General features: G+C 33.1%; 1 long non-coding RNA gene across 2 annotated transcripts; it reads left to right on the top strand.

The window, feature by feature from the left end:
• The first annotated feature begins 237 nt into the window (after positions 1-237).
• Positions 238-6,751, top strand: LOC116240733 (uncharacterized). 2 transcript variants are annotated; one of them, XR_004169390.2, is made up of 3 exons: positions 238-364; positions 3,088-3,228; positions 6,274-6,751. It is a non-coding gene; the product is annotated as an uncharacterized LOC116240733 (long non-coding RNA). The 2 variants fall into 2 exon arrangements; XR_004169391.2 differs by having other exon boundaries at positions 3,082-3,228.
• Positions 6,752-8,942: the final 2,191 nt, after the last annotated feature.

Below are 8,942 nucleotides of genomic sequence, written 5' to 3'. Positions count from 1 at the left end.
ATTATCCGTATTATCAATATTTTCATTGCATTTCCACAATATGCTGAGAACGACTTAAATAATTTGCATTCACTAAAAAGTCTCTTGTTTTCTTTGAAATACATATGACTTGAATGTGTTTAGGACTGTCTAATTGGCATGGCATAATTCCTATCCTTACTATTAACATCCGTTTCTTAAACTGCCTGCTGTCAAGGGTTTCTATGACCTCATAATTCTTTGATTGTGTCTGAGCACTGCTTGAGTTTAGTGCTGGTTTAGGCCAAAACCATTCTAGTGACCATTTTAACTCCTTAACTCTGATAAAATTCTAGTATTTGGGAACTTTTATTACCACTGCCTAACTTCTAGTTTTAGACAAAGAGTAAGTTCTCCAATTATTTGCTTACTAGGTTTCCACATACCGATATAATTTTAGCATATCTAAAGTTATGCTGCATGAAAAATATGGTATCTAAAATATATAATTTGACTGGATTCTTAAGATAAAAAGTTTGTATAGTTTCAGGTGATATATTTATGAAGAAGATGATCAAAACCACAGAGGCTGTATGTTGTCTAAGTAGCTGAACAGCTTGAGAACATGAAGAGATGGCATCATAGTATTTTCCCTGGTTATATATTTTTCACTTCTCATTTACTATGAATAGGTAAAATAATACTGAGTTATATGTAACTTTTGTCTGAGTTTGCATTGATATTTATGTATTACCTGAATTCCTTTCCAGTGTTCTGTTTGAAAACTAAGGCGTATAACAAAGAAAGCATAACATGGGTCACATGTCACTGTTAGGTACAGACCTCACCCACGCTATTAACATTTTTTTCTTATAATTCATTCCATTCCTGATACGGAGAAGGAAGTTTAAACAATATTTATTTATTTATTGTTACTTTGTTTTTCTGCTAGACAGTTAATCTAGTTAACTACTGAGAAATTCTATGGTGAATGCTTTTTTTGATATCTTTGCATCAAGTTATCTATCAAAGTTAAATTTTAACACCTACCTATCAATTCCGCCATTCAAATCCAGGGAACTGAAAAGAAAATAAATCTAAATGTTTCTACTAAAACCACATCACCTCATATAATGTGCTTTTACTATTATAGATATATTTATACAAGGTATATGTAGAAATGCTGCTCCAAAAGTAATGCCTTCAATTTTTTTATGTTGGCCCACAATTTCAGAGACAGGTATCGGTGGTATGGCAGTAGAGGCTGAATTTTAGCACCAAATATTCTGTTAAACTTTGTTACTGTGGCGACTATGTTGAAAAGTAGCATTTTGCAGGTGAGAATTTGCTCTATCCAACGGTGTTATTGTTTCTTTGTACCTGTTTGTAGTTTCCATAGAGATAAATACCAGGTATAACTTTTGGAGCAACCTACGTGTATATGTGTGTGTATATATGCATGTTAGTAAAACACATCAAGTAACTCTAGATCTGGATCAGCCTCTGACTGCCTAAGAACCGCAAGGCTCCTAGGAATGTAAAAGTTGTCAGCATTTTCTCATTACAAAACCCCCTCATTTTATATATATATATATAATGTGTGGATGAGTGAAGGGTAACCCCTCCAAATACTCAACAATCCTGATTCATGATGCTCTTACTCGTGGTAGTTTTAAATTAGCTCTAAAATTAGCAGAACATGTAAGGGAGAAACAAATGAGCTTTTTATATGTGAATGGATTTGGGGATATGAAACAGCACAATTCCTCATTATATGTTCAAGAACACTCTTGTCCTGTGTTCAGTGTCCTCTTCCAAAGCTTTACGGAATTGTAATCCTATTATTCTAGCCTGAACCTAAAGGACTAACTCATCAGAAGGCAGGACTTCCTGTGGAACCAACTGTTTCAGTTTCCTCATCTTTTAACCCTTATTACATTCAGTAGCTGCATTTCCTTTGGGAACTTAGCCTAAACATTCTGTATTGTACCTTATGTTGTCCTATTGAACCTACGTTACAAAATATGATTGAAAGCACAACTCAATTAAAAGAAGATACTGCTCTTATAAAGTAATGAACATCTACATGAATCTTTCAAAAGCATTTTATATATCTTCAGTGTTGTTAACATTTCCATGTGAATTGGGGCATAATATACAAAAAGTTAAATCTTTGGAGGATTTTAAAAGTTCTTTATGAGATTACATATATATATATATATATTTCTTCATAGGAAAATTAAACCCATTCCTGCAAAGTTTACAGACAGTTTGCCTCTTGGATTTACTTTTGAAAAATTCAATAAGCAATTACAGCATCAAACATTATGCAATGTGCAAACTTAAAAATAACTTAGTATTTTCCTATAAAATAGCCACATGGTTGTGTGCTTCCTTTTTCCTTACTTTTAGTTAGAAGGCACCCGTCAGAAACAGTGTGCTAAAAGCAATAAACTAATGGTTTTACAGAAAATAATATTTCATTTAGATCACTGAACAGGTAATAAAAGAAGTATGACTTCCTCCACTTTGACTTGACCATCATCCTCAAACTCTAACTTGTTAGGACTGTCAAAACAGTAAGGAAATAGTCTGAATGTATGTATGCACGTATGTTTGCCTTGCTGGAAACAAACAAACAAACAAACAAACAAACAACAACAACAAAAAGCACAAAAAACAACAACATCAAAAAAAAAAAAAACACAAAAGAACACAACACAAAGAATACATTATAGCCTGAGAAAGGAAGAAAATAAAAAAAAAAAAAAGAAGAAAATCTGCTTGTTAAAAATGCAATAACTAATATTTTTTAGACTTCTGCAATTAACTTCTCAATTTTGACATTTACAGAGATACAAAACAAATAGAGCGAACTGTACTCAAATCCCTTCTAATCTGTTCATCATTTATTGTTTAAATTTAATTTACCATTTCTATGATAATTTAATAACACTTTCAGTAATTCTTGCTTTTGACACTGAAACAGCATGGGGTTGATTTACTGTGTTGTCAGACTTGTGCTTTTAAGTAAACACATTAATATTTTCACAGCAGGGTTGGAATAAATGAAGTATATTCTGTTCCTTTTACACCTATACTAAATCTATTTACTTTGTTGAGTGACAGAGAGAAAATTTGACTGAACTGATGTAGGAAGTCAAGAAGAGTCATGATAGAACATGAAAAACTTTTGTCCATTCTGGAAGATGAAAGAGTACAACTTCATCCAGCACTGAAGAAAATGGAATAAGCCAGCAGTCAATACAGGTTCTGTATCTGACAGGTTTTATCTGTTATAGCTTTTATTATAGCTGGCTTTACCAGTTTTCATGCTTACAGAAAGTAGATTCGTATGTATAGATAGTACAATATAATGAAAATATGGTGCAACATAACATCTTTCACACAAACACATCTTTTACACAAACCATCTTTCACACAAACCTTCTCACAGATACAGGTACAATTCTTGCAAATTGAAATAATAAAAACATAAAGGAAGGAGGAGAAAAGTAAATGTAAAAGGTGAGGAGGGGATGTTTCTTTCAGGATTTAGCAAAGATTGTGGCATCCCTATGAATTATATCTTTCATTGGTAATAAATGCTCTTGCTGTTGCTAAAGGATTTTATCCATCTATGTAGCTTTGCACCTTTATGCAGTTGCAATAGGCAATAGAAAAGTCTTATGACTTTTTTTCACCTTTTTTTATTAAACAGACTGATTAAGCCCTAAAAGGCAAAGGATATGTTTAGTAAGAAGGCACATGTTGGATCTAATTCTGAGTTCTTTTAACTGTGAAATGCCATTGAATTTGATGTTACACAGAAGTAAGTGTCAAAGAGTGTCAAAGGGCAAAAACTGATATGAAATCTGTTCAACTTTCACCTTCTGTTCTTTTAACTTTCCTAAAAATGTGTTGAATTATTTTTTTCTAGACCTCATCCTACTTCAACTGAAGTAGGATGCTTTACTAATGCCCTACTAATGGTCTATGATATGATCTGGAGTCTTGAACAAAGGTGAATTAACCAACAGAAACTCTGGCTTATGTGTTTTGTTTTGTTTTGCTTTATTTTGTTTCTGCTAAATCATTTTATTTTAGTTTTCAGAGTGTCAGTTCTGTACATCTTATCTACTTCAATTATATCAGCAGAATTATACCTACGGACATGAAATGGTTCATTTTTGGTCATCTCCTTTTTCTAATTTTAAGTTGTCTGTTACTGCACTGTAGATTTTAAATAACAAAATAATTGTCATTCAGGCTAAGTCTGAAGCTATACATATAGGTTCAAATTCAGATAAATATCCCTTCTCCAGATAATATTTAAGGACATATTTACTCAGCAGAATTTAAGAACATACTTAAACAACTTCTTATGAGAGTAGATGATGAGGTTTTCCTGCATCATCAAGAGGCTGCTGCACTGGGGTTCACTGACAAGTTAAGTGGGCATCCAATTGGCTACCTAAAAGCAATATATCAATTCTAATTCAGCCAGCATTTCACCATCTGTAAAGAAATGGCTGGCCTTGTACAAGCAAATGTGTCATTTGTGTGTGCAGTTATTGAAATTATGCATATACTTTGAAATGAATCAACAAAATTTGGATCAGTTAAATTTGTATATCTATCCATTTGAGAATATCTAACTTTCATGATTTAAAGTATGATGTCAGTTATCCAAATGGTGACTGAATCCATACCAGTTGAGAAATTATAATTTGGGGATTTCTCCAGTTGTATGCTTAATGATATGCTAATGTTTTGTCACTGATAGCTAAAAAGATTCACTGCTTCTCTTTTTCGTGGGCTTGTTGCTAATGAAAAAGATCTTTTGTTCTGTAGCAAAATTGTACAGCACAGGCAGAATGATAGCATGCTGGCTCTTTACACTTTGGATGCTAAAAATCCTCAGGCAAAATATTTTGTCAAAAAAGGCAAGCTTAACTCCGTTCACTTCACAAGTACTGCTCTCTTACACTAGCTGTAAGAGAGCAGTACTTTGCCTCTTTATTTAATGATTCACTGTGCTCAGATATTTGCATAGCATCATACATCTATGCAGAGCTAAATGGTCGAATTCCTTCTAAAAAGATTTGAACAGTAAGAGTATCACCTCTTGTCCTTCTGGCAGAAACTGTTAAAGTGATATAAATGAATTACAACACTATTCAAAAATGGAATCATAAGAAATAAAATATATATATGTTTCTTTTTCTTTGAAAGGTGACTTTGAGACAGAAAATTCAATGTTGTATTGAATGAGGCCTCTGTTTATCCACTAAGCCAAGAAGGTTGAGAAACTATTAAGGAACTACTATTGATTTTAAGCATCATTTAGACCAAAGAACAGATTTCGAGTGACCTTCCACTGTGATAACAATATCTGTAACTTAAAAAATAGCTTTGTCTACGGGAAGTTAAAGTCTCAGCTATGAAATACAATAAACAACAATTTAAGTTTAGTTTAAACCAATAGCTACAAATAATATACTACTTGATATATCAAAAAAGGTATATATTGAATCAGCAGTTTTGATCTTACTTTTATGCTTCACTAAATTTTGAGTAATTATAGCTAGGAAAATCTAGCAGTTTTGCCTTTGATTTGGTTTCAAACAGCAGTATTCCATTTAGTATTTTCTTTCATTAAGACTTTAGTGAAATGCATGCTATATTTTAGTCTCAATGTCAATATACAAAACGCAAAACAGACTATATATCTACTTGAAGGAGCTTTTGTTTTGACATTAAAAAGCTGCAGAAGCAAACCTAAAGTTTTATTCTGTATGAATATCAATCCATATTTTTTAATCCCTAATATACCTGCATTTGGTTCTTACTACTTTATGAAGGTACACATTCACATGGGCTCTATGAATGTCCATTTTCAGAATAGATGATGACAAAAGACTATTACTATCAGAAAGTCTCTAAAATGCTGCTAGGGAGTCCAAAATAGAGATTTGTGTAAAGACAAAGATTGGCTGGGCAAGACATAAATTATGAGATTTCCGCTAATTCATTTTACTTACACCCTGTTAAAAGATGAAACTATAACTTTGTGAAAAGTATAGTGACATGTAACACTCTTGAGTGGATTAATGCTTTCTCTGAAAAAGTGTACAGCCTACATTTATGCTTAGGATTACCCACTTTACACTGAGGAGTTATTGGTTAACATGTCTTGATGGAGAGAAAAAATCCTCCAAGATCTCCCTAAACTCCCAAACCAACTTTCTTCTTCTAGATGACCTTAGTATCATTTATATATTTTATTAAATAAGGTGATCTTCTTATTCCTAGGTGAATATTTACTAATCTTCTCCTACATATGAGGGAAAGGGAAAGAGAAACCATCTCCTCTAGCTGTGACTCAGAGGTATGACCTCTGCTGAAGTACAGCACAGACTTCACTTGGCAGGTGACAATTCCATGCTACGATTCAAAATTGCCGAAGTTGAGAAGCTGACATTTTCAAGAACTGAAGAACTGGAAAAGTGCATCCTTTTCTTTAAACTTTGAGCTGTCTAGTTTTGGTGCCACCTCAGGCAGAAAATAATTTGCTGGAAATTTCTTCCTGATTCCCTCAAATCCCCTCAAACTCTGTGTACAGCATATTGGGCCAGATTCTTGGTTGTGTATTCCCCAGTATGAAGTAGCTGCTGAACTCTGTAATTCCTGAATGCTTTTGTGAAACTTACAGCTTGCTGGCTGTGTATGTGTTTACAATGGTACATTGGATTTTTCAATTATTTATAGTTAAAATGGATTCTGTCGAAATAAAGCCATACATTTATATTTATTTTTTTTTTTATATGCAAGTTGTTTTTTATTTAATCAAGGTATAAAATAAGAATCAGAGAAATGTATATTAGGCAGCACTTTTCCAGAAGATGGTGGGTGTGATTCCAAACAGTGTTTTTTAATTATTTTCTTAAGGGAAGTTGTTAATATATATATATTTTTTTCAGTCTCCATGACAACAGTGGGACTCCACTCCTGTCATACATTTTCAGTATATCAACCCTGTCTGTACGGAAGCAGTATTTCAGCCACACTTTCATTTTAAATTGTTATTTTGTGCAATCTCTATTTTCTCCTAGAGACATGGAGCCTCATTCTGATCTTTCCTCTGATAGATTTTACAATGATGTCACCCTTAAATAGGAAAGAAATTCAGTCTGACTCACAGCAATGAAAAACAGATCAGAAAGAAGGTCATACTGTAACTGACATCATGTCAGAGTTCTCATCTTTCAGAACTTATCTGAGAGCTATTGCATTTGTTTTCCTTCGTGTACAGAATTATACTTCTTCATAATACATGCATGCAGTCCAGAAATACACATTGAGAGAGGTTTGGAGATCATATCACATAAATGGTAGACTTGATTGAAACAGGAAAGTAGTAGATACCCTATATATCCCACAAAAGCAAAGTACAGGTAGAGCCACCTCTTTCACAGCAAGGCCTACCTCCTCCTCAGCTGGTGGGAGGAAACACCAGCCACTGTAGAAAGATTTTGTCACTTTTTCTATATCCTACCTCTTTCTTAAACAATTTGCACATGAAAATGTTTGCTTGCAAAATTTACTGAAAAACGGACAAACCTTATGTAACAAAATATCCAAACAATGCCTACGCCATATGTGTTATGTGACTGTTTAATCTTTCACATGATTTTTGAAGATGGAAGTTACATCTGGACTTAATAAGAACTCATGATCAATTTACAGAACGAAGGTATTCATTTCTGTAGTTGTAAAATATGCAGATAGTCATCCAGTAGCAAAATAATGGAGACTATTATATTAAATCTTATGATTTTAAATGACTACCAGAATCTTCATTTCTGATTTTAAAATGTGTGGCATGGGTGGTATTTTTTTCTAAATCTACCAATGATGTAATTGTTGAATTTCTTATTCATAGCATACCTAATTTTATATAAATTCTTTCACTTTGTAGAACACTATTGTAAGGAATTCAAACTTCTTGACACCAAGAATTTTATCAGATTAGTAATTAATAGTCTTGATGCAAGGTCCTAGTGGCAAAATTCCTGTTAATTTCAATGAGAATGTGATCGGGCTGAAAGTCTTCTGAAATTTCTGTGAAAGTAAAAGCTATTTCTTTCTTTCAGCTACTTTTGGAAACTAATAAGGTGGATTTTAGTGGAACTTATTATATTCTTACTGGAAGCAGATTATGACCCCAGCTGAAAAGATTGCCCCCTTCTTTCACTTTGTTTTGAAAAAGAGCTACATTTTCATAATAGTGTCCGGCTACACACACAAATCTCATTACCCAATAATAGGATTTGTCTACATACCTCCTGCTCAGTCTTTTGGAAATGTACATGTCCCTCAGCATGGGTTATTTTTTTTCTCCTTGTTTCCATTTACATCTGTCCACATGAGTACAATAGATTAAATTCTATATAACAGTTTTAGTTGAGAAAAAGTAGTTAAGTACATAATCAAGGAGGAGGCGGAGATATTCTTAAAGTACAAAGTCTACTTTGGAAGCTGAACTCTCACTTTTGTTACAATGATTGAGACATATGAGAGTAAAAATGTCCCGGAGAGTTGAAACAAAATGTACTGGAGTAGCTGAAATCTAGCAGCAAAAGGCTAAAACAATGTTTAATTATAGTCTGCAGTTCAAGTGTCCTATAACTGGATTAATCTGGAGTAAACAATTTGTCTTATTAAACCATGGGATAGTAACATTTTGTATTGGAGATATGAATAGCAGTTTAGTTAGATACTTTTTTTTTTTTTTTTCCCCTAAGCTGGTTCTAATCTTCATTTCTTTCAAAGCAGTGAATTAAAAGAGGTGAAATGTGCTTTAATATTTATTGCCTTACTTCCTCTCATTATTTCTATATCTGTTCTGACTAAACCTGTTATAGGAGCTCAGTAAAATATTTATTCAGGATGAAGAACAGTAAACTGTGGAAAAGCCCTTA

This window comes from Phasianus colchicus, chromosome 2, assembly GCF_987193195.1.
Source record: "Phasianus colchicus chromosome 2, bPhaCol1.hap1.1, whole genome shotgun sequence".
In the NCBI taxonomy this organism is placed as follows: Eukaryota; Metazoa; Chordata; class Aves; order Galliformes; family Phasianidae; genus Phasianus; species Phasianus colchicus.
Note: the sequence above shows the minus strand (reverse complement) of the source record. Positions and strands in the feature narration are given on the sequence as shown.